Source organism: Clarias gariepinus, chromosome 17 (genome assembly GCF_024256425.1).
Source record: "Clarias gariepinus isolate MV-2021 ecotype Netherlands chromosome 17, CGAR_prim_01v2, whole genome shotgun sequence".
NCBI classification, from domain to species: domain Eukaryota; kingdom Metazoa; phylum Chordata; class Actinopteri; order Siluriformes; family Clariidae; genus Clarias; species Clarias gariepinus.
Window position 1 is genome coordinate 24,561,352 of NC_071116.1, and position 27,122 is coordinate 24,588,473.

The 27,122-nt window shown below is 42.0% G+C and overlaps 1 protein-coding gene and 1 long non-coding RNA gene across 2 annotated transcripts in view; both read left to right on the plus strand.

Moving 5' to 3' along the window:
- The first annotated feature begins 226 nt into the window (after positions 1-226).
- LOC128545611 (uncharacterized) lies at positions 227-2,371 on the plus strand. Its single transcript, XR_008365878.1, has 3 exons — positions 227-342; positions 556-729; positions 2,338-2,371. It is a non-coding gene; the product is annotated as an uncharacterized LOC128545611 (long non-coding RNA).
- A 12,960-nt stretch (positions 2,372-15,331) lies between these two features.
- The window catches only part of LOC128545607 (adhesion G protein-coupled receptor F4-like), a 30,199-nt gene continuing 18,408 nt past the window's right edge, over positions 15,332-27,122 (plus strand). Inside the window, exon 1 of the mRNA XM_053516069.1 lies at positions 15,332-15,345. The gene's annotated coding sequence lies outside the window, so the exon portion shown is untranslated. The remainder of the gene's footprint in view (positions 15,346-27,122) is intronic.

Genomic DNA, 27,122 nt, shown 5'->3' on the forward strand with positions numbered 1-27,122 from the left:
GAAAACAACAAAAGTATATATAGCCCATGTTGGCTTGGGTGAAATCAGTGGCAGTCAGCATACTGTAACAGTCAATTTTATTGGCTTCAGCATTCGTCACAAAGTCCAACAATCCCAATAACCTAATTCATATCATATTTTATCTTATTATTTATTTTTTAAATAATAATACAGTAACTTTTCATGGAATTTCTTTTTACCTTTCAGCTGATTATGTGATTGAATTTGAGATTGACAGCACAGATACAACAGACGTGAATCTACTGAGGAATTATTTGAACATACAGAATTTACCCTCAATAAATAGTGACACCAGTGTGGTGGACATAAACATCACTACAGGTAAGTGGCTTCATAAAGTGTCCTAACATTTCAGAGATTGCTTTCATGTAATACCCGATGTAAAGATCTTTGAAAGAGATTTTTAAAAGTTACCCTTTTTTGTTTTTTCATGGCTGTAAACACAATGTCTAAGAACCAGTCAATATATTGTATTTAAACCATAAAAAAATAAAAATAAAAAAAAACTAACAAGACTACACCTCTGTTCCACAGTGTGCATTTTGAATGGTACTGGATATCAGTGCAGATGTGATGATCAGTATTTCTGGCCGTGTGAAAAGTGCACACAGTATGGCTTTTGTAATAACATCGCTGATTCCTTGTGTGGCTGCATTAATGCTGTTCCAATTGATGGACACTTCTGCCAGCCAATCAATGAGCTGACTGGTATGTACTGTATATACAAGACTGCAAGAATACAAAAATGTCTTGTGAATGCTGTTCCAGTACTTTTTTAGTGAATATTAACCAGATTGACTTCACAGTGCATAGTATTTATCTACTTTTAGTTTGTTGAACTAAGAGGGGTAGTTTGTTATCCGAAATTTAAAGCAACATTTAATCAATTTAAGATAAGATAAGATAAAATAAGAGAAGAGAAGAGAAGAGAAGAGAAGAGAAATTTTATTTATCCCAAGGGAAATTCGTTTGTCGCATACATTCTTAATGCAGCCAAGGAACAGGAAAAAAAAAGTAAAATAATAAAATAATAATAAAACAGTATACAATAAGTATAGTAAATATTAATAACAGTAGAATAGTGCAAAATAGATAAAAAAGATAAACAATAGAATACAATAATATAATTATTGCATGTGGTTTTGAAAGGTGACAGTACACAATGAATAAAGAGAGTAGAAGTATGTAATAGTGGGATGAAACAAACATGACATACATGACATACATACATACATACATGAAATGACATACATCTGTGTAATATTGCATAATTTGACTGAGGGCAAAGTAACATTAGTGTTAATATTATTATTAATCCTGAAAAATCACCTACAGAGCAGTGAAGAGTTGTACAGTCTTATTGCCACAGGTAGGAAGAATTTCCTGTGACGGTCAGTTCTGCATTTAGAGGCGATGAGTCTTTTGCTGCGTGTGCTCCGATGGTCCATCAAGGAGGCATGCATGGGGTGAGAGGGGTTGTCCATGATACCGAGAAGCTTTTTTAGCATTCTCCTCTTAGTCACCTCTGCCAGGTTCTCCAGACTGACACCCAGGACAGCACCAGCCTTTTTAATCAGCTTGTTCAACCTGTTTGCATCAGCTGTCCTACCCCACTGCCCCAGCACACAGCAGCAGAGAACACAACACTCTCTATCACATAGTGATAAAACATGGTCAGCATTTTTCTACATACGTTGAAAGACCTGAGCCGCCTCAGTAGGAAAAGCCGACTCTGCCCTTTCTTGAAAACAGCATTGGTGTTGTTAGACCAGTCCAGTTTACAGTCAATGTGTACCCCCCAGGTACCTGTAGTCCTCAACTACATCCACATCAGCCCCTCTAATGATGACAGGGGAGGAGCCTGCCTCCTAAAGTCCACAACCAATTCCTTTGTCTTTGTGATGATAAGCTGTAAATGGTTTAGCTCACACCATTCAACAAAGCTGTCCACCACACTCCTGTATTCCTCCTCCCGTCCATCCCTGATACAGCCCACAATAGCAGAATCATCAGAGAATTTCTGCAGGTGACATTACTGAGAAATGACTGATTTGTACCAGAAATCAGACAAAAAAATAAAAATAAATAAATAAAATTGTAAACCTGATTTACAAAAAGCTTCAACTATGAGGAATGAGAAAAACATTGGATATGCTCAAAATGTTTAATTTTGTACAGCACTCAACGTATTTAAAGTGTGATTTTTCATTGCAAAATTCTCCAAGTTAGAATGGGTTAAATAAACTTATTTATTAGTAGTTATTTTTTACTACTTTCTTTTTTAAAATTAATTTATTCTGTTGTTTTGACTTATAGATAATTCTACATGTCCACCTATACCAACAACAGGTAAAATTCTACTTGCATTCTGTCCACCTTTGGTTGCCTTGCATGATTGTATGCACTGCCATCTTGGTCTACTAAAGTTGAATCTAATCTAATCTAATTTAATCTAATTTAATCTATGAGGCATAGTATGTCATTAAAATTTCACTTTATTATTATTAATGTGAAATTGCATTTAGGTGTCTAAAAGTCTCAGTTAAAATATCCCCGATATAAGGGGGTGAGTCTAAAATTATCTGTACTCCAGTTATATTAAATATCTTTGTTAAAATACAGCGAAACCTGCGCATACAAATGCCCTCCCCCATGAATTTTTACCTAAAAATCTTACATTTAGCAAGAATTTCGAATCAGCACCTAAGCACTTTTGATTCATTCGGATCGAACTAATTCTGTGCAAGGTCTGAGTCAGCAGGTGCGTGCGCTCGGGGCCGTGAAATCCGTATGCGCGGAGTATATGCAGGGGGCGTGGCGGTGTGCCGTAGTCGGGAGAGTGTGAGCTTTGGGTCTGAGCCGTGAAATCCGTCAGCGTAGCGTCAATGCCAAAACGTGAGGACAAGCCGTGGTCGAGAGAGAGCGAGCGTGGGTCTGAGCCGTGAAATCCGTCAGCGTAGCGTCGATGCCGAGACGTGAGACTAAGCCGTAGTCGAGAAACGAAAGTGAAAGTCCGAAGCCGTTAAATCCAAGAGCAGTACAAAATCAGAATCGTGAGACAAAAGGCGAAATTGAAAAGACAGGCGAGGTTGGCAACGTGAAACTACATGAACAAAAACGCGAGAAAGCAGGAAAGCATGACCACGTGATGAGAGCCTGACAGCGTGGGAAAGGAAATGTCAAATAAATGACACGGTCTTTGATCAGCGCGGAGCGCTGAGAGCGTGACAGTACCCCCCCTCTAACGAACGCCTCCAGGCATTGCACGGGGTGCGTCGGGGAAGCGTCTGTAGAAGTCTGTGATCAGTGTTCGGTCCAAGATGAATCTGGCTGGGATCCAGCTTCTTTCCTCAGGGCCATAGCCCTCCCAGTCCACCAAAAACTGGACTCCTCTGCCTCGCCGGCGGGCCTTCAGAAGCTTTCTAACTGTGTAAGCCTCGCTCCCAACAATGATACGGGGAGGAGGATGAGGGTGGGTGTGTGATCTTAGTGGACAATTGATGACGCGTCGTAGCTGGGAAACGTGGAACGTAGGGTGGATCCATCGCATGGACGAGGGGAGTAGGAGTCGAACTGCACATGGGTTGATTATCCTGGTGATGGTGAAGGGTCCGATGAAACGGGGGGAGAGCTTGCGTGAAAGGGTTCTCAAGGGAATGTCCTTAGTGGCGAGCATGACTCGGTCTCCTACCCGGTATCTGGGGACCTTGGTGCGGTGGCGGTCTGCCTGTCTCTTATAAGAGGAGCGGGTTTGTAGCAGGGTGCGTCTAGCGCGTAGCCATGTTTGCTTGCAGCGGCGGACGAAGTGTTGGGCTGACGGGGTCTCCACCTCTAGTTCCTGGGCTGGGAAGAGTGGAGGTTGGTAGCCTAAGCAGCACTGGAACGGGGACAAGCCTGTCGACGAGGAGGGCAGAGAGTTGTGGGCATACTCAACCCAAGGGAGGAATTTGCTCCAGGTGGTCGAGTCCCGAGTTGTCATGCAGCGGAGGGAAACCTCTAGGGCTTGATTCATCCGCTCGGTTTGTCCATTGGACTGAGGATGGAATCCAGACGATAGACTGGCAGTTGCCCCGACGAGTCTGCAGAACGCGCCCCAAAAGCGAGAGGTGAACTGAGGGCCCCGATCCGAGACGACGTCGGTGGGCAGACCATGGAGGCGAAACACGTGGAGGACTAACTGCTCCGCAGTCTCCTTGGCGGAGGGCAGCTTAGGGAGTGGGACGAGGTGCACAGACTTCGAGAAGCGATCTACTACGGTCATAATGCAGGTGTTGCCCTCGGACAGAGGCAGGCCAGTGACAAAGTCGACGGAGATGTGGGACCAAGGACGGCGGGGAATCGGTAGGGGTCTGAGAAGACCAGCAGTTGGTTGGTTGTGAACCTTAGCTCGGGCGCAGATGTCGCAGGCTGCCACGAATCTGGAGACGTCCCTTCCTAGCGTAGGCCACCAGAATCGCTGTTGGGTAACGACACGGGTCCGGGCGGCCCCTGGGTGGCAAGATAGACGGGAACCATGGGCCCATTCCAACACCTGAGAACGTAGACGGACGGGGACGAAGAGGCGATTCGGGGGAACATTGCTTGGGCCGGGCTCCAGGGTCAGGGCCTGCTGGACTTTGGTCTCGATGTCGAATCTTAAGGCTGCGATAAGACAGGAGGGAGGTAAAATGGTGTCGCATGGAATGGAGTCCTTAGAAGAGGGAAACTGGCGTGATAGGGCATCTGGCTTAACATTCTTAGAGCCTGGTCGATAGGAAAGAACAAAGTTAAAACGTGAAAAGAATAACGACCATCGAGCTTGACGTGCGTTGAGTCTCTTGGTGGAACGAAGGTACCCGAGGTTCCTATGGTCTGTCCATACCAAAAATGGGAGCTCAGTTCCCTCTAGCCACTGTCTCCATTCCTCCAGAGCCAGCTTGATGGCCAAGAGTTCTCTGTCTCCCACGTCGTAATTCCTCTCGGCTGGGGATAGGCGACGGGAGTAGTATGCGCAAGGGTGCATTTTATTATCCTGGGCGGACCTCTGGGAGAGAATGCCACCAACCCCGGTGTTGGAGGCGTCGACCTCCACCACGAACTGGCGCGAAGGGTCGGGGATAATGAGGATGGGAGCAGAGGTAAATCTCCTCTTGAGCTCGGCGAAAGCCTTCTCCGCCTCCGTGTTCCAATCGAAACGGGTTTTCGTGGAGGTCAGGGAGGTGAGTGGGGCGACGACAGAGCTATAACCCCGGATGAAGCGGCGGTAGAAGTTGGCGAAGCCCAGGAACCGTTGTAGGTCTTGTCGTGAGGTCGGAGTGGGCCAATTGGAGACTGCCTGGACCTTGGCTGGCTCCATCTCGATCCTGGAAGGGGAAATGACAAAGCCCAAGAAGGTGGTAGAGGATGTGTGAAACTCGCACTTCTCTGCTTTGACGTAGAGGTGGTTTTCCAAGAGCCTTTGTAGGACTTGACGGACATGACGTCGATGTTCCTCCAGGTCGTGGGAGAAAATTAAAATGTCGTCTAAGTAGACAAACACGAAGACATTAAGAAAGTCGCGCAGGGTGTCGTTAACGAGGGATTGGAAGACGGCAGGGGCGTTGGTCAGGCCGAAGGGAACGACCAAGTATTCGTAATGTCCTGTGGGTGTGTTAAAGGCCGTCTTCCATTCGTCCCCCTCCCTGATACGGACCAGGTGATAAGCGTTCCGTAGATCAAGCTTGGTGAAGATGCCGGCCCCCTGGAGGAGTTCAAAGGCGGTGGTCATGAGAGGAAGTGGGTAGCGGTTCTTAACGGTGATCTTGTTGAGACCTCTATAATCGATACAGGGGCGTAGGGACCCATCTTTCTTCTTCACAAAGAAAAATCCTGCCCCTGCTGGAGAGGAGGACGGGCGGATGATTCCAGCGGCGAGGGCCGCAGTCATGTATGTGTCCATGACTCCTCTCTCTTGGTGGGTTAGGGAGTATAAGCGACCCTTCGGAGGTGATGATCCTGGGAAAAGGTCGATGGGGCAGTCATACGGTCGGTGTGGTGGAAGCGACATGGCCCGGGTCTTGCTGAAGACCTGCTTGAGATCATGATAATCAGAGGGGACTTTGGAGATATTTGGAGTCTCCTCAGGTTTGACTGGGGTGGAGAGTGCGTGATGCGCGGAACGAAGGCATGAAGTGGCACAGGAGGGGCTCCAGCCCGTAATGATCAGCCTGGTCCAGTCTATCTGGGGGCCATGGAGAGTTAACCAGGGGAGGCCCAGGACCAGGGCAGCACGAGATTTTCTTATGACGAAGAGACAGATCTCCTCAGAATGATTTCCTGATGACCTCAGAGTGAGCGGAAGCGTTCTCTCCGTGATGGACGGGAGGGAGCTCCCATCTAGGGCCTGGACTGCCAGAGAAGTGCTTAGGGGTGTGCAGGGAATCCTGAGAGCCTTGACCGCAGCAGCGCTGATCAGGTTCCGGTCGGAGCCGGAATCCACGGGGGCCTGAATGGAGTGAGCTTGGCCGTTCACGATTAGCGTTACAGACAGCAGGGGGCGATGTTCTGGGAGTCTGTTGGAAGGAGCGCCCTCTAGGGCTCCCAGTCTGACTAGAGGGCGTTTCCTTTTACCGGGCAGTCTCTAAGAACGTGATCGGAACTACCGCAGTAGAAACAGGCTCCTTCCAGGCGGCGGCGGCGTCTCTCCTGTTCGGAGATGCGGGTTCTGCCCAACTGCATGGGTTCCTCCTGGTCGCTCTGAGATGGGGGAGAGGATGGACGAGGTGCTCTGGGAGGAGGTGATCTCCTAGCAGGGGGAGACCTCCGGGTAGGGCGTCTGGAACGAAGACGTGAGTCAATCCTCCCCGCAAGATCCATAAGTTCGTGAAGGTCTGAGGGAAGTTCACGGGCGACTAGTTCGTCCTTGAGTGCCTCTGACAACCCTTCCAGGAAGACGTCCGCCAGGGCTCTGTTGTTCCATCCACTCGAGGCGGCTAGTGTCCTAAACTCAATGGCGTAGTCATACGCAGAGCGTGATCCTTGGCGAAGGCGCAGTAGTCTGGTCCCGGCCTCCCTGCCGACGTGAGAGCGGTCAAAGACCCTCCTCATCTCTCCTGAAAAGCTCTCAAAGCTCTCACAGCATGAATCGCGGGCGTCCCAGAGGGCTGTACTCCACTCCCGGGCTCTTCCGGTGAGGAGCGTGATCACGTAGGCCACCCGGGACCTTTCTGAAGAGAAGGTGGAGGCTTGTAGTTCAAAGATCAGTGAACATTGAGATAAGAACGATCTGCAGGTTCCCGGTTCCCCTCCGTAGGTGGGAGGGGCTGGTAGGCGTGGCTCGCGTGGGGGCTCTGAGGTTACGACCTGAGCTGTGGGCGCCTGGAGATGCTGCACGCGGGCTGTGACATCAGCTGGTGGTGACGAGCTCCTCCTGGTGTTTTCCAAGGAGCGCGCCTTGACTCTCCAGTGCCTGTCTCATTCTGTCCAGTCCTGCGGGATCCATGATGGCTGGATTATTCTGTCAGGAATGCTGGCTTGGTGGATGGATCCAGAAGCAGGTGCAGGAGCAGCACGCGAGTAGCTCTGGTGGAACACTGTAGGTGCGTGACTGAGTCAGCAGGTGCGCGCGCTCGGGGCCATGAAATCCGTATGCGCGGAGTAAATGCAGGGGGCGTGGCGGTGTGCCGTAGTCGGGAGAGCGTGAGCTTGGGTCTGAGCCGTGAAATCCGTCAGCGTAGCGTCAATGCCAAAACGTGAGGACAAGCCGTGGTCGAGAGAGAGCGAGCGTGGGTCTGAGCCGTGAAATCCGTCAGCGTAGCGTCGATGCCGAGACGTGAGACTAAGCCGTAGTCGAGAAACGAAAGTGAAAGTCCGAAGCCGTTAAATCCAAGAGCAGTACAAAATCAGAATCGTGAGACAAAAGGCGAAATCGAAAAGACAGGCGAGGTTGGCAACGTGAAACTACATGAACAAAAACGCGAGAAAACTGCAGCGAAACAACACACAATAATCCAGCGGCGAGGCAGCGCGCTGCGCTTCCTTATAAGCCGGAAGAAATCAGTGCCAGATGAGAAACCAGTGTGCCGGCAGGGCAGGAGAAGCAATGACAGCGTGGAAAAACATGACCGTGTGATGAGAGCCTGACAGCGTGGGAAAGGAAGTGTCAAATGACCGACGCGGTCTTTGATCAGCGCGGAGCGCTGAGAGCGTGACAAGAAATTAAGAAAAAAAGCAGCTGGTCCCAAGAGGAATATTAATTTATGGTCATGTGAGGTTTAACATTTCATAATTGACTTAATTTGCGTGTCTTTTTCAATTGTTTTGATTGTTTAAAATTTAAAAATGTATGATTATAGTGTTGGAAATTGGTAATATAGCTAATATTTTTGAGTCGGTGGAACGCATTATCAGCATTTACATTTTTTATTATTCAATTCAATTCAATTTTATTTGTATAGCGCTTTTAACAATTGTCATTGTCGCAAAGCAGCTTTACACAATCAAAATAATTATTTAAGTCTGTATGGAATGTAAGTGTGCATGAATCAAGATGAGCAGATTTCCCTGGTGAGCAAGCCGAAGAAGAAGAAGAAAAACTTCTTCAGAATGCTCTGGATCTCAAGCTGGGTCAGGATTAGCAGTTTAACAAGAACATGACCCAAAACATAATGCCAAGAAAACACAGGAGTGGCTTCAGGACAAGCATACTTGTGGTGGTAATTTCTGCCAAAGGTGCTTGGACTAAATATGAAGTGATGGGACTAAATCCTTTTGTAAATATTGGAGTATGGATATTTTAGTTTTTATTTTAAAAATAAATTAACAAAGAAATATAAACAGCTGTTTTTACTTCATCATTGTATTGTAAGTATTGTGTGTAGAATGATGAGGGGGAAACGATATGAATAAATTTTAATATGAGTATGAAAACAACAAAAGTGTACTGTATATATAGCCCATGTTTGCTTGGGTGAAATCAGTGGCAGTCAGCATACTGTAACAGTCAATTTTATTGGCTTCAGCATTCGTCACAAAGTCCAACAATCCCAATAACCTAATTCATATCATATTTTATCTTATTATTTATTTTTTAAATAATAATACAGTAACCTTTTATGGAATTTCTTTTTACCTTTCAGATGATTATGTGATTGAGTTTGAGATTGACAGCACAAATATAACAGACCTGAATCTACTGAGGAATTATTTAAACATACAGAATTTACCCTCAATAAATAGTGACACCAGTGTGGTGGACATAAACATCACTACAGGTAAGTGGCTTCATAAAGTGTCCTAACATTTCAGAGATTGCTTTTATGTAATACCCGATGTAAAGATCTTTGACCCAAAATATTTACTTACTTAAAATTTTAATACAATGAGGTTACACTTTTTTGTTTATTCATGGCTGTTTACACAATGTCTAAGAACCAGTCAATATATTGTATTTAAACCATTAAAAAAAAAAAAAAAAACTAACAAGACCTTCCCTCTTTTCCACAGTGTGCATTTTGAATGTTACTGAATATACAATGCTGTTCCAAATGATGGGCACTTCTGCCAGCCAATCAGTGAGCTGACTGGTATGTATATACAAGACTGTAAGTAATCTAAAAATAATTATGCCTTACGAATGCTGTCTCAGTACTTTATTAGTGAATATTAACCAGATTGACTTTACAGTGCATGGTATTTATCAACTTTTGGTTTGTTGAACTAAGAGGGGTAGTTTGTTATTCCTAATTTAAAGCAACATTTGATTAATTTACAAAAAGTCTCAACTATGAGGAATGAGAAGAACATTGGATATGCTCAACGTATTTAAAGTGCGATTTTTTATTGCAAAATTCTCCAAGTTAGAATGGGTTAAATAAACTGATTTAATAGTAGTTATTTTTTACTACTTTCTTTTTTAATATTAATTCATTCTGTTGTTTTGACTTTTAGATAATTCTACATGTCCACCTATACCAACAACAGGTAAAATTCTACTTGCATTCTGTCCACCTTTTGGGCAAAAATTATTTGCACTCTATAGACTGTAGAATTCATTTTAATTCACTTTTAGAAAAGACAAATGCATCATTTCCAACATCATCTCCTTGTCTTTTCTAAAAGTGAATTAAAAATAAATTCTATAGTCTATAGAGTGCAGATAATTTTTAACTCACCCTTGTAATATACACATGTATATACACACATACAGTGGCTTGTGGCTTTATTGACACTGTTTTTAAATAACAAATCTATTTTTATCTTTTAAAATGTAATAATATATTTTATAATATAAAATTTATTAAATAAATAAAATAACCTATTACATCCACAGGAACTTCCACATCTACAACAACACAAAACACCACTATAACCACCACAATTGCAGGTATGATGTATATATATATATATATATATATATATATATATATATATATATATATATATATATATATATATACAATCAACAAAAAAAAGAAATGTCCTCTGACTTTCAACTGTTTTACTCTCATTAAAGTTAATGTGTAAATATTTGTATGAACACTGAAAGAGTCAACACCATAAGACATAAACTAAAAATGTTTTACAATGTGTCCCTGACTGAAGGGAGGCTCAAACTCAAAAGTACCAGTCAGTATCTGGTGTGGCCACCAGCTGTTTGAAGTACTGCAGTGCATCTCCTCCTCATGGACTGCCTATTGCGGACAGTCTGAGCACTGATGAAGGGATTGTGTGTTCCTGGTGTGATTCGGGCAGTTGTTGTGGCCATCCTGTACCTGTCACGCAGGTGTGATATTCGGATGTACCGATCCTGTGCAGGTGTTGTTACACGTGGTCTTCCACTGCGAGGATGATCAGCTGTCCTTCCTGTCTCCCTGTAGCGCTGTCTTAGGCGTCTCACAGTGTGGACATGGCAATTTATCGCCCTAGCCACATCAGCAGTCCTCATGCCTCCCTGCAGCATGCCTAATGCACGTTCACGCAGATGAGCAGGGACGCTGGGCATCTTTTTTTGGGTGTTTTTCACAGTCAGTAGACAAGTCTCTTCAGTGTCATGCGTTTTTAGAACTGTGACCTTAAATGCCTACTTTCTGTAAGCTATTAAGGTCTTAACGACCATTCCACAGGTGCATGTTAATTAATTGATTATGGTTAATTGAACATGCATGGAAAAAACATTGTTTTAACCCCTTTACAATGAAGATCTGTAAAGTTATTTGGATTTTTACAACATTATTATTGAAATACACAGTCCTGAAAAAGGGACGTTTCTTTTTTATATATATAAGGAAAAAACGATTTGAACATGAATATTACCCAGATTGACTTTACAGTGCATGGTATTTATCAACTTTTAGTTTGTTATCCTAAATTCAAAGCAACATTTGATCAATTTATAAAAAGCCTCAACTCTGAGAAATAAAAAAAAAACATTGGATATGCTCAAAATGTTTAATTTTGTACAGCACTCAACATATTTAAAGTGTCTTTTTTTTCATTGCAAAATTTCTCAAGTTAGAATGGGTTTAAAAAACTAATTGAAATAGTTTTTTTTTACTACTTTTTTTTTAATAGTAAGTCATTGTCCTTTTGACTCATAGATAATTCTACAAGTCCACCTATACCAACAACAGGTAAAATTCTACTTGCATTCTGTCCACCACTGTTTTTAGTATAGTTGTCTTTTCCTGACAAAGACAGCACCATCACTGTTCACTATTCCCTATACATGTCATTTCATTTAGATTTAAAATATTCCAGATGTAAGAGGTGAGTCTAAAATTATCCGCACTTTATATACAGTGAAACCTGCGCATACAAATGCCCTTCCCTATGAATATTTACCTAAAAAATTTACATTTTGCAAAAATTTTGAATTTATTCATTGAATTTGGTGTAGACATAGCACCATGGGACCCAAGGTTAACAAGTGGTTTAGTGAAAATTAAGAAAAAAAAGCAGCGGGTTAATGAGGGAATATGAAACATCATTGACAGAGGGAGAAAGTGTATTTAGAAGCAAGGGGATAATGTTGGGAAATGATTATTTGTTTTTTTTAAAAGTAAATTAAAAATAATTCTACAGTTAGAGTGCGGATAATTTTTGACTCACCAGTGTAATATAATCATGTCCATATACATACATACAGTGGCTTGCAAAATTCTTGACACTGTTTTTAAATAACAAATCTATTTTTATATTTTTAAATGTAATAATATATTTTATATTATACATTTTTTTTTAAATAAATAAAATAAACTACCACATCCACAGGAACTACCACATCTACTACAGCACAAAACATCACTACAACCACCACAATTGCAGGTATGATATGTGAATATATATATATATATATATATATATATATATATATGGAAAAAAAAGATTTGAATATTGTAAATATTAACCAGATTGACTTTACAGTGCATGGTATTTATGAACTTTTAGTTTGTTGAACTAAGAGGGGTAGTTTGTTATCCTAAAATCAAAGCAACCTTTGATCAATTTATAAAAAGCCTCAACTCCAAGGAATAAAAAAAAACATTGGATATGCTCAAAATTTTTAATTTTGTACAGCACTCAACATATTTAAAGTGTGTTTTTTTCATTGCAAAATTCTTCAAGCTAGAATGGGTTAAAAAAAACTAATTTAAATAGTTTTTTTTTTACTACTTTCTTTTTTAATAGTAATTCATTCTGATGTTTTGACTCATAGATAATTCTACAAGTCCACCTATACCAACAACAGGTAAAATTCTACTTGCATTCTGTCCACCACTGGTTTGGTTTAATAAGACACCAATTCTTTAATTGACTTTATGATGTATTTGTTTTTAGTATAGTTGTTTTTTCATGACAAAGACAGCACCATCACTATTTACTATTCCCTATACATGTCATTTAAATTGATTTAAAATATTCCAGATGTAAGAGGGTGAGTTTAAAATTATCCGCAATGTAGTTATATTAAAAAAAAATTATATATATATATATATATATATATATATACACACTTAACAAAAATATAAACGCAACACCTTTGTTTCTGCTCCGATTTTTCATGAGATGGACTTAAAGATCTAAAATTCATTCCAGATACACAATATTACCATTTCTCTTAAACATTGTTCACAAATCAGTCTAAATGTGTGATAGTGAGAACTTCTGCTTTGCTGAGATAATCCATCCCACCTCACAGGTGTGCCACATCAAGATGCTGATCTGACATCATGAGTAGTGCACAGGTGTACCTTATACTGCCCACAATAAAAGGCCACCCTGGAATGTGCAGTTTTTTGCTTTATTGGGGGTCTGGGGACTCAGAACCGGTCAGTATCTGGTGTGACCACCATTTGCCTCATGCAGTGCAACACATCTTCTTCGCATAGAGTTTATCAGATTGTCAATTGTGGCCTGTGGAATGTTGGTCCACTCCTCTTCAATGGCTGTGCGAAGTTGTTGGATATTAGTGGGAACTGGTACACGCTGTCGTATACACCGGTCAAGCACATCCCAAACATGCTCAACGGGTGACATGTCCGGTGAGTATGCTGGCCATGCAAGAACTGGGACATTTTCAGCTTCCAAGAACTGTGTACAGATCCTTGCAACATGGAGCCGTGCATTATCTTGCTGAAACATGAGGTGATGTCCATGGATGTATGGCACAACAATGGGCCTCAGGATCTCATCACGGCATCTCTGTGCATTCAAAATGCCATCAATAAAATGTACCTGTGTTTTTCATCCATAACAGATGCCTGCCCAAACCATATCCCCACCACCACCATGGGCCACTCGATCCACAACATTGACATCAGCAAAGCGCTCACCCACACGACGCCACACACGCTGTCTGCCATCTGCCCTGAACAATGAAAACCGAGATTCATCCGTGAAGAGAACACCTCTCCAACGTGCAGACGCCATCGAATGTGAGCATTTGCCCACTTAAGTCTGTTTCAACAACGAGCTGGAGTCAGGTCAAGACCCCGATGAGGACGACGAGCACGCAGTTGAGCTTCCCTGAGTGGGTTTCCGACAGTTTGTCCAGAAATTGTTTTGTTTTGCAAACCAATTGTTTCAGCAGCTGTCTGAGTGGCTGGTCTCAGACGATCTTGGAGGTGAACCTGCTGGATGTAGAGGTCCTGGGCTGGTGTGGTTACACGTGGTCTGCGGTTGTGAGGCCGGTTGGATGTACTGCCATATTCTCTGAAACGCCTTTGGAGACGGCTTATGGTGGAGAAATGAACATTCAATGCACGAGCAACAGATCTGGTTGACATTCCTGCTGTCAGCATGCCAATTGCACGCTCCCTCAATGCTTGTGGCATCTGTGGCATTTTGCTGTGAGACAAAACTGCACATTCCAGGGTGGCCTTTTATTGTGGGCAGTATAAGGTACACCTGTGCACTACTCATGATGTCAGATCAGCATCTTGATGTGGCACACCTGTGAGGTGGGATGGATTATCTCAGCAAAGCGGAAGTGCTCACTATCACACATTTAGACTGATTTGTGAACAATGTTTGAGAGAAATGGTAATATTGTGTATCTGGAATAAATTTTAGATCTTTAAGTCCATCTCATAAAAAATCAGAGCAGAAACAAATGTGTTGCATTTATATTTTTGTTGAGTGTATATACACAGCAAAACCTAATTCTACAGTTAGAGTACGGATAAATTTTGACTCACCAGTGTAATATAAACATGTCCATACACATACATACAGTGGCTTGCAAAATTAGTTGACACTGTTTTTTAATAACAAATCTATTTTAATATTTTTAAATATAATAATATATTTTATATTATAATTTTTTTTAAATAAATAAAATAAACTACCACATCCACAGGAACTACCACATCTACTACAGCACAAAACATCACTACAATCACCACAATTGCAGGTATGATACATACAGTATATATATATATATATATATATATATATATATATATATATATATATATATATATATATATAAAAGGAAAAAAGATTTGAACATTGTGAATATTACCCAGATTGACTTTACAGTGCATGGTATTTATCAACTTTTAGTTTGTTGGACTAAGAGGGGTAGTTTGTTATACTAAATTCAAAGCAACATTTGATCAATTTATAAAAAGCCTCAACTCTGAGGAATGAAAAAAAAACATTGGATATGCTTAAAATGTTTAATTTTGTACAGCACTCAACATATTTAAAGTGTCTTTTTTTTCATTGCAAAATTCTTCAAGCTAGAATGGGTTAAAAAAAACTAATTTAAATAGTTTTTTTTTTACTACTTTCTTTTTTAATAGTAATTCATTCTGATGTTTTGACTCATAGATAATTCTACAAGTCCACCTATACCAACAACAGGTAAAAATTGGTTTAAAAAGACACCAATTCTTTATTTGACTCCATGTATTTGTTTTTAGTACAGTTGTTTTTCCTGACAAAGACAGCACCATCTTATATATATATATATATATATATATAGAGAGAGAGAGAGAGAGAGAGAGAGAGAGAGAGAGAGAAGGTCTTGAGAGTCAAGGTTTAGTGAAGACATACAGAAGCACCATGGTTCCCAAAGTTAGCAAATGGTTTAGTCAATATTAAGAAAAAAAGCAGCTGGTTAATGAGGAAATATGAAACCTCATTGACAGAGGGAGAAAGTGTATTAAGAAGCAAGGTGATAATGTTGGAAAATGATTTATTTGTCTTTTCTCAAAGTAAATTAAAAATAATTCTACAGTTAGAGTGCGGATAATTTTTGACTCACCAATGTAATATAAACATGTCCATACACATACATACAGTGGCTTGCAAAATTCGTTGACACTGTTTTTAAATAACAAATCTATTTTTATATTTATTTTATATATTATTTTTTATTATTTTTAATTTAGTTCCAATTCTTCAACGTTACTTCCTTGTGCTTTGATGACAGCTTTGCACACTCTTAGCATTCTCTGTGTCGGCCTTATGAGGTAGTCACCTGAAATAGTTTTACAAAAATGTTGAAGGAGTTTCGAGAGCTTTACATACTTGGCTAATTTTACTTCACTCTCCGATCCAACTTATCCCAAACCATCTGAACTGAATTTAGATCAAAGGCCAGGTCATCTGATGCAGCATTCCGACACTTTCCTTTTTGGACAAATAGCTCTTACATAACGTAGAATTCCATTAGGGGTCATTCTCCTGTTGGACAACAAATGAGCCACTATGTGCAAACCAGATTGGATAGCACGTCACTGCAAATGCTGTGGTAGCTGGGTTGATTTAACATGCCCCTAATTTTGACAACAAACAGTGTCTCCAGCAAGCACAACATCACGTCTCCTCCTCCATGCTTCTCAGTGGGAACCACACATTCAGAAATTGTCTGTCTACCCTCTCAACATTTAACAAGGACATGGCAGTTAGATCTAAATATCTCAAATTTGGACTCATCAGGCGTGCGTTTCCCGTACAACGATGTAACTCTTTGCTTAACCACCGTTGTACGATGCAACGTTGAAGAAAATAACTAACAAGTCACGACTGTTTCCCAACACCATAGTACCTGTGTTGCACTTCCATCGTTAGAACCATGTTGGTTTAATTTGTCATTCTTCTTCTTCTTAAATACAATGGCGGAGTAGTGCCATAGGCACATATCGCCCCCTACTGTAAAGTGTTTTTTTTCTTTTCGGCTCGCATTTAATGCGCTTTCGCAGTGACGTTACGTAGAAGTGGTGTAATAATGTCACGAACGCAGCATTCATTATTTGTACAATAAAACATATATACAGTGGTGTGAAAAACTATTTGCCCCCTTCCTGATTTCTTATTCTTTTGCATGTTTGTCACACTTAAATGTTTCTGCTCATCAAAAACCGTTAACTATTAGTCAAAGATAACATAATTGAACACAAAATGCAGTTTTTAAATGAAGGTTTATGTTATTAAGGAAGAAAAAAAACTCCAAATCTACATGGCCCTGTGTGAAAAAGTGATTGCCCCCCTTGTTAAAAAATAACTTAACTGTGGTTTATCACACCTGAGTTCAATTTCTGTAGTCACCCCCAGGCCTGATTACTGCCACACCTGTTTCAATCAAGAAATCACTTAAATAGGAGCTACCTGACACAGAGAAGTAGACCAAAAGCACCTCAAAAGCTAGACATCATGCCAAGATCCAAAGAAATTCAGGAACAAATGAGAACAAAAGTAATTGAGATCTATCGGTCTGGTAAAGGTTATGAAGCCATTTCTAAAGCTTTGGGACTCCAGCGAACCACAGTGAGAGTCATTATCCACAAATGGCAAAAACATGGAACAGTGGTGAACCTTCCCAGGAGTGGCCGGCAGACCAAAATTACCCCAAGAGCGCAGAGACAACTCCTCCGAGAGGCCACAAAAAACCTCAGGACAACATCTAAAGAACTGAAGGACTCACTTGCCTCAATTAAGGTCAGTGTTCACGAATCCACCATAAGAAAGAGACTGGGCAAAAACGGCCAGCATGGCAGATTTCCAAGGCGCAAACCACTTTTAAGCAAAAAGAACATTAAGGCTCATCTCAATTTTGCTAAAAAAACATCTCAATGATTGCCAAGACTTTTGGGAAAATACCTTGTGGACCGACGAGACAAAAGTTGAACTTTTTGGAAGGTGCGTGTCCCGTTACATCTGGCGTAAAAGTAACACAGCATTTCAGAAAAAGAACATCATACCAACAGTAAAATATGGTGGTGGTAGTGTGATGGTCTGGGGTTGTTTTGCTGCTTCAGGACCTGGAAGGCTTGCTCTGTTAGATGGAACCATGAATTTTACTGTCTACCAAAAAAATCCTGAAGGAGAATGTCCGGCCATCTGTTCGTCAACTCAAGCTGAAGCGATCTTGCGTGCTGCAGCAGGACAATGACCCAAAACACACCAGCAAATCCACCTCTGAATGGCTGAAGAAAAACAAAATGAAGACTTTGGAGTGGCCTAGTCAAAGTCCTGACCTGAATCCTATTGAGATGTTGTGGCATGACCTTCAAAAGGCGGTTCATGCTAGAAAACCCTTAAATAAAGCTGAATTACAACAATTCTGCAAAGATGAGTGGGCCAAAATTCCTCCAGAGCGCTGTAAAAAACTCGTTGCAAGTTATCGCAAACGCTTGACTGCAGTTATTGCTGCTAAGAGTGGCCCAACCAGTTATTAGGTTCAGGGGGCAATTACTTTTTCACACAGGGCCATGTAGGTTTGGATTTTTTTTCTCCCTAAATAATAATAACCATCATTTAAAAACTGCATTTTGTGTTTACTTGTGTTATCTTTGACTAATAGTTAAATGTGTTTGATGATCAGAAACATTTTGTGTGACAAACATGCAAAAGATTAAGAAATCAGGAAGGGGGCAAATAGTTTTTTACACCACTGTAGGCATACACAGTTTAAATGTGCTCTTTTCGGATAACAAAGTTTATAATTGTTAGTTATATTTCATTTAAACTCATTTTTATTTGGTATTGATGCATAAGTACAATTAAAATAAAAAGAAATTATGGGTTTTAAAAATGCCGGGATTGTGTTGTGAACACCTGTTACCTATTTTGCTCAAGATCATTTTCTATATAAGTCCCTTTACGTGAAAAAATGACACGAAAACCACAATTTACTAAAAAAAAAAAAAGGGCTTGCAGTTCTCTTGGAGGATCTGGAGGATTTTGCTTTTTTCCAAATTAAAAAAACACAGTTACAAATTCTGACCAAAAAAAAAAAAAAAATGGAATGAAATCGCACAAAAAAATTATGCTTCTGGAAATGGGTATGAGAGAAGCCCAGAGGAAGTCAGAAACAAGTGGAGGGACTTTGCAAGTGTGACCAAACAAGCAAGTCCAGTGGTGGCTTGAAACTGAACCCCTCCAAAAGCTGCTATGTAATTGTAGTTACTGCAATTCTCTACAACATTGCAGTCAAGGAAAATGTCCCGCTTTTTGATGAGGAAGAGGGGGTCTTTCTGGTGCTGCTGTGGATGAGGTAGATGACACTTCTGATGAGAATGATGATGATAATGATGATCCTTCGAACACACATCAAGGCAGAATGCATCCTGCAGAAGCAGAAGTCAGACAGCTGTTAATTCAGAATATGTTTAGTTAGTTATTTTTTTTACAGTTTGGATCCTGTATTTTTTTGTTTAAATGAATCTCGAATGAACTTGTGTTGATAAATATTTTGTTTATTTGCCTACATGGTTTCCCCCTGCAGACGTACTTAAAATACTTTTGCAAACAAGTAAGCTATATATATACAGTGGTTAATCAATCGGAATGTAGGTCCTACCGTCGCCGCGCTCGGCGGTACCGTTTGGCTTTGTGCGTTTGCTGGCTTTTACCGTTGAGTGGCGCTATATAACTACAGGCTGACGCCTCATGCCTTAGTTCATTCTCTGCTGGATTAATGAGACACAGAGTTTTAGAACTGCACGTAGTAGCGGATAAAATCAAGTAAAACATTGTAGTTAAACAAATTTATAATCACAGAACTAAAATGACGATACAAATGTAGAATTTAAATTAAATTAAATCTTATTAGGATCAAATTTAAACAAAATAAATGTTAACACAGTGAGCCTTTAAATTTTATCACGTGTAATTAGAAAAGACGCGTGTAGGGTTTTGTGTCGTCTTATATCTTGTGTTCTTTAAATTTATAGTAGATTTATTAACTAAAATAAATGACCATAAAAATTATAACATTGTCAGGACGTTCTACTGCGGCAGCTGATGTTGGTCATTCAGCCCCGCTTGTGTTTGTGCGTTATTATAAGAATGAAATGCAGTAGACTTATGATCTGTAAACGGGTTCGACCCATGTTGCATGGGCGGCACCATAAAGCACGGACACGAGGCGAGGTCTGACGCAAAAACCTAACCACACTTTTCCTCTTCGGCAGCGGGGCTGCGAGGGCGGGCGAAGATGCCGCGGGAGCTTGCGCAGCTCTTTCTCGCGCTGTCCTCAGCGCGGAGATCAAAGGGCGGAATTCTAGTGTACTTGTTTAAAGTTCCCGGGGCGCGTCACATCTCCCCACTGACATGCTTCTTTTATATTCTCCATTACATCACGTACTTCCCAGACCTCAGACAAATCTCCGCGCCTTGCTTTTATAATGCGGAGCAAGCCCGAGATCATATTAACGTTAATTATCGCCAGCCGGCACAAATAGGTGGCTCCGTCCCTTTGCCGCCTATTCAGGGAGCCTACGGAGTGAGGGAGTAGTTATAGTAGATTTGGGCGTACACCCATCACACGCGCACGCCGTGGCAGATCATCATAATTGTCCTAAACTTGTATTTCATAAGGTTTTCCGAGCGGTGGTACAGCGCAACGGGGGTCATTATTTACTATTAAACATTAAACAAATTTACAAAACTTAATGCGTGCGATTAAGCGCTGATTCCACGTAGGAAAGTAAAGAAGAGGATCCTGATGCTCAACATTCCGGAGACCAAACCCCAATTAAATTAAATTAACAAATATTGCATGTAAATAACAATAGCCCACGTTTAAAAAAGCATTTTTATTTAGATTATAAAAAAATAATCCTGCATCTGTTTCAGGTGTTCCAGCTGCCACTGTTCTAAAATTAAAATTAAATCAAATCTTATTAGGATCCAATTTAAGCACAATAAATGTTAACACAGTGAGCCTTTTGATTTTATCACTTGTAATTAGAAAAAAAGCGTGTATGGATTTGTGTCATCTTATTTCTTGTGTTCTTTAAATTTATAGTAGATTTATTAACTGAAATAAATGACCATAACATTAAAACAGTGTTAGGATGTCGGTCTTTCAGCCCCGCTTGTGTTTTTGCGTTATTATAAGAATGAAATGCAGTAAACTGTTAATGATTTGTAACGGGTTCGACCCATGTTACTCAAACAACTCAGTTCAGGTGTAAGTAAATGGATAGAAAGTAAATGTCTGTGCTGTTTGGGGGAGGGACGTGCTAATGATTTGGTCGGCTCTGTGTGTGTGTGAGAGAGAGAGGGGGGTGTCGCGGTCGTTTTCAGTGAAACAAAGGCTCAGCTGAAAAATGTTAGGCACATCAGTCACTTAACCCCCAATAAAAGGTATTTGAGTGTTATGATAGTTGTAATATAACAGATGCGCACTGAATACTAAACCTAAACCAGGCACGGAGATTAATGAACCAAGATAGCCCCCATACTCGTTAAAAAAATAAATAAATAAATAAATAAAAATACCAAAGAATATTATTGTGTATAGACTGATTAAAAACAATGCAATTTATGCTATCATAAGGAAAATAACAAGTTCTTCCATTCCAATGATTAAAAAAGGTAACAATGTCAACTTTAGAATTTAGAATCCAGGAGATTAAAATTACACAAATTGAAATCACTGAAAGTCTCCAGAAGAGCCTCAGATTCAAGAGGTTTTTAAAGTGGGGAGAAGTGCATTTCAGTTCCCCTGAATAGGTGAGAACAGCCGATTCACACCTGGGGAGGGTGAATCATTTGTATTTGAATGTTGTCTGGCATTGTAAAGCACTATAGTGACACTAAAAGAACAACCCAGGATTAATAGGAATTCTTATACTGCATAAACATTATTTAGCACAAAAAAATTCCTCACGCTCGGGAAAACTATGCGTGCGGCTGAGCGCTGGTTAGACTATAGGAAATTAAATCGGAGGGTTTTTATTTAGACTATTAAAAAAATAACCTGCGTCTATTTTTAGGCGTGCCAGCTGCCACTTTTTAGTTAGAAGTTTTCAATACAAAGCTTATAATGCCCACATGACATGACGGAATAAGGCACGGCTGGTGATGATTGGGGTTTGTTGGGTTACAGTGGATTTTACTACGCGGTGTGAGTGCAATGGCCATCCGTCTGCTCGCGCTGACTCTGCTCTCCGCGGATGGCCGTACCGCCCCTCCCACCTCTCGCTCCTTTGAAGTCCCTGGGGCGCGTTCCATTTGCCCTGCTTGCATGCCGCACTTCCGCGTTGTTGCACGCGCGCTGCATACACAGCGCGTAGTAAAATCCACTGTAGCCCAACAAACCCAGAGTATTTTATAGCGCGTGGTGCAACCCCGGGCAACGATAGCTCACCAGTCATGTGTAATTCTGCGGTCCCGCTGCTTCGCATGTCTGAAGGGGGAGGCCGCCTGACTAGTGAGCGAGGAGCGATATTAATTTGGGCGCACGCCGTGACAGGCTGAAAAAACTGTGTCAGATTAATGTGCAAAAACTATATAATAAAACTATATAAGACTACATGCCTTTATAAGACTCAACTTTTATTTAAGCGCACTCACAATAACGAAAAAACGTTGTGATTATGTAAGTGTTGTGATTTTGTAAATGTTGTAAGCTGCGCTGCTCTGTATTGTTTTTGGTGAACTTGAGCGCGTCAGAAAATGAACTCAAACGTTTTTTTAAAATGTCAGAGTCAGTCTGCTTGCTGTTTTCCCGACGCGTTCATATTCATTAGTCTACTTCTGCCGGTGCGCACTGGAAAACTCCCTGCATGCGGCTGAGCGCTGATTAAAACTATGGAGTAAATTAAAGAGGAGAATCACGATGCCGAGTCGAAGTCCTGAGCCCAAACCTGATTTAAATTAAATTAACAAATATTATAAGTAAAAAAAACAATAGCCCATGTTTAGAAACAGTTTATAAATTCTTTCCGACATGAGTTGGCCCGGTGTTATGCGCAGAGCGCTGGGAGATTTCCTGAAGCTCCGAAATCGCGGGGCATTTTTTCTAAATAGATGCTATCTTTAATAACTGATGGAGGTTTTGAGCTGTATACACACGCATTCCTGCCTATACAACTCTTAAAACTACACATGTGACACAATAACAGTAATATTTCAAACATTCTGCAGGCTGATATTTGGAGAAAGGAAAGAATAATGAATAAACCAGTTGTTGGGTCAAAATAACCCAATCAGTTGTTCATTTGTAAACTACATCTCATATGAGCCAACATGGGCAACCCAACAATGTGTTTAAAGTACCTGAAATAATCCAGAACTTAAATAACAATAAACAGATACAGAGATACGCTGTATACGGTCACTGTTGTATTTACGGCAACGAGTGAAAATGTCACTTTGCGCCACCTGGCGGCCATTTTACGAATGACTTTGAAATGCAACTGATTTATTTTGGCCGCTGACGTTTTTACGCGGCGGTGAGCGCGACGGTAATAACCATTCCAATCGATCAACTACTGTAATATGGACTATTCATAGATAAATAATATATATATATATATATATATATATATATATATATATTTTTTTTTTTCTACATGCTTATTTATACCATTGTTGTTAATTAAATCGGGTACATTCATTGAATATATATTAAGTAATATTTTAAATAGGTTTACACTATGGTAATGTATAAATTTTTTATTTTCTTAGTGCTTAACACTGTGCACTGTATATTTTGAATACGTGAACAGTACAGATAACATTTATTATAAGTGAAAACCTCTAACACTACAAATATTGTTGTGAAAAATTTCTCTTTGCGTGTGTTTTAACAAAGATACTCACTTGAAAACGTCTCGGGTTACTTTGCTGTAACCCTGTTCCCTGAAAAGGCGGGAACGAGATGCTGCGTGAAAACGCTATGGGAAACATCTTGTCATGTTGCCAGTTGTAAAGCATGTGTGTATCAAACACGCCAAATTTTGGCTTATATAACCTCGGTCGGGTGACGTCATCTGATGAGACGCACCTGCAGGTTATAAATAGGAGTGAACCAAAAACATTCCTCAGATTGATTTGTCTGAACGGACGTCCAGTCACGTAGGCAGTGCGGCATTGGGACGCAGCATCTCGTTCCTGCCTTTTCAGGGAACAGGGTTACAGCAAAGTAACCCGAGACGTTCCCTTTCAAAGGCTACACTCGATGCTGCATGAAAACGCTATGGGAACAAGAATACCAACGCCGCCACACTGCAAGTGTCTGGACCCCAAGGTTGTGTAGCGTGTGCGCACAAGGCCGAGAAGGTCTAAGAACTATATCTGGGAAGCTGACTCGAGGACCTGTGAGCCCGGAGTGGCATGAATATCCAGATTATAAAATCTAACAAATGTGTGCGGAAAGGACCACACCGCCGCGTCACACACTTGCTGCAGGGGAATACCTCCTGCTAGTGCAGTAGATGAGGCGATCCCCCTGGTTAAATAAGCCCTGGTTCCTAGAGGCGAAGTGAGCCCACGCGCCTCTTAGGAGAGGGCAATAGCATCTCTCACCCAAAACATGTAAAAGCTGCTCTGACTTATGCCACTGACTGATGCGGTGGACGTAAATCTGAAGAGCACGTACTGGACACAGTAAGTCTCTCCTGCTCCGAAGCTGTAAAAGGCGGAGGACAGAAGACTTCAAAAACAATAGGGTGCATGTTGAGAATGGAACTTTCGGAAGATAGTTCAGTGAGGATGCAAAATGGCCCTGAGTAGCCCAGGGGCGCAAAGTCTAGGCAGGATGGGGAGACGGACAGATCTCCAATCCTCTCAGAGAGGTAACGACCCTTAGAAAAAACATCTTAAAGGTCAGAAACCTGAGGCGCTGGCTCTTCGAGCAGGATAGATAAAACCCACAAAAGGGACCGTGTCACAGTAACCCCACCAATCAGGACGTGGCAGGCTAAAATAGCAGTTACGTACGTCCTAAGGGTACTAGGGCACAAGCCCGAGGACAACTTTTCCTGCAAATACTCCAGCACTGAAACATTTCGGCAGTGGACTGGGTCTACCTGCTTCGTCATGCACCAACTTTCAAATACATTCCATTTGAGGCCATAAGCTCTTCTAGGGGAGGGAGCCCTAGCACTTAGAATAGTCTTAATTACGCTGGCTAAAAGACCAGCTTGACTTAGTTGGTCCCGTTCAGGGACTGAACGTGAAGGTTCCAAAACTCGGGCCGGGCATGAAATATCGTCCCCTGCGCCTGAGACAGAAGATCCCACTTCATTGGAATCACCCATGGTGAGCCGTTGAAGAGGGATACTAGATCCGAGAACCACACTCTGGTCGGCCAACAGGGCGCTATCAATAAGAGGCGCAAACACTGTTGATGGACCCTCGCCAAGACTCCCAGGAGCAGAGCTATCAGGAAAAGCGCATAAAGGCGTAACCAGGGCCATGTACGGGCCACGGCGTCCAGACCCGGGGTAGCTGGAAGAGTCAGAGAGTAGTAAAGGGGACATTTGCTGATCTTGCGAGGCAAAGAGGTCCACCTCTTCTACCTGAAATCTCTCCCAGATTGACTGACTATTTTGGGGTGGGGTTTCCACTCCCTGTGTGTCAGAGATTGACTGGACAGAACAACTGCTCCCACATTCATATGCCCTGGAATGTAAATCGCCCTGGGAGACAGGAACCTGCGCTAGCTATTTAGCGGTGCGAGCACAGTCCGCCCTGGTGATTAATATATGAGACTGCCATAGTGGTGTCCACCTGCACTAGGACATGGTACAGTAGCCTTTCAACTGCTGGAGGAAGTGCTTTAGGGCCAGAAATAGAGCCATCATTTTGAGGCAATTGATGTGCTGCGCAAAAAGATGGCCTCTACAGCTCCCTTGGGCTGGACAGTCATCTAAGACCGCACCCCAGCCCATGAGGGAAGCGTCTGTCGTTAGCATCTGCGACGACAAGACAAACTTAGAGTGGGACCCAAAGTAAGAAACCGTCAGAACCACATAGGAAGGGTACGAAGCACCTGGCGCGTAACCTTTATTGGGGATTGGCCCTACAATGAAATCCCCTGGTTCTTAGCCACAACTGATATGCTCTCATGTGCAGAAGGCCCAAAGGTGTCACCGTGGATACAGCTGCCATAAGAGCTAAGATCTATGAAAGTAATGGTCACTTTCTGGTGTAGCTTGATTTCCTTGAGGGTGTTGAGAATGGATTCGACACGAGCGGAAGACAGCTGTGCCCGCTTACGATCGAGTCCCATGTGACACCCAATATGTTGTCCTCTGAACAGGAGAGAGCACGCTTTTCGTGGCGTTGGGTCTCAATCCTAAGAAACAAAGATGAGCTAGGATGACATGCTGATGTCAAAGCGCTAGCTACTGAGACTGGGCCAGCCAGTCGTCTATGTAATTCAAATACAGATGCCCTGGGGTCGTAAGCGCTAAAACTACATCCATGCATTTCATATATGTGCGGGTGAGAGAGCTAGACCAAATGGAAGGACCCGATACTGGTAAGCCTGCCCCTGAAAGCGACCTTAGAAACCTCCTGTGTTGTGGCAATATTTCTATATGAAGTAAGCGTCCTTCAATCGATTGTCCCAAATCAATCGCTTGGTACGATTTGAGAGCAATCACTTTGACAGTCAACATTTTGAAGCTGTATTTATTTATTTTAGATGGCGGAACGCCCCCCCCCATAATAACGGATTATAAAGCACCAACATGCGGTATGATGAATGCAGACGTGTCTCTGGCAGACGAGCTGAACACTTTCTATGCTCGCTTCGAGGCTGCAGCTAAAGACGCTAGCGATGCTAATGCTAGCGGTGCTAACGGCTGCAGACAGGAAGTCACTGCCAGCACCGGAAGCGCGTTCATCATCACAGAGCATGACGTGAGGAGAGCCTTCAAGAGAGTGAACACCAGGAAAGCAGCAGGACCAGATGGCATCTCAGGTCGTATTCTCAGAGCCTGCGCTGACCAGCTAGCACCTGTGTTCACTGAGATATTCAACATCTCTCTATCTCAGTCGGTGATCCCCACATGCTTCAAAGAGTCCATCATTGTTCCTGTCCCAAAGAAACCTCATCCTGCTTCCCTCAATGACTATCGCCCTGTAGCCCTCACTTCCTGGTCAGAGACTTCATCATCTCTTCACTACCAGACACACTGGACCCACTACAGTTCGCTTATCGTCCAAACCGTTTCACTCACTCACCTGGACACACTGGGAATTATGTGAAAATGCTCTTCATCGACTACAGTTCTGCATTTAATACCATAATTCCCTCCACACTTACCACCAAGCTGGAGCACCTGGGACTCAGCTCATCAATGTGTCAGTGGATCTCCAATTTTCTGACTGGCAGACCACAGGCAGTAAGGATGGGCGGACATGTCTCAGCCTCCCTAACTCTCAGCACTGGA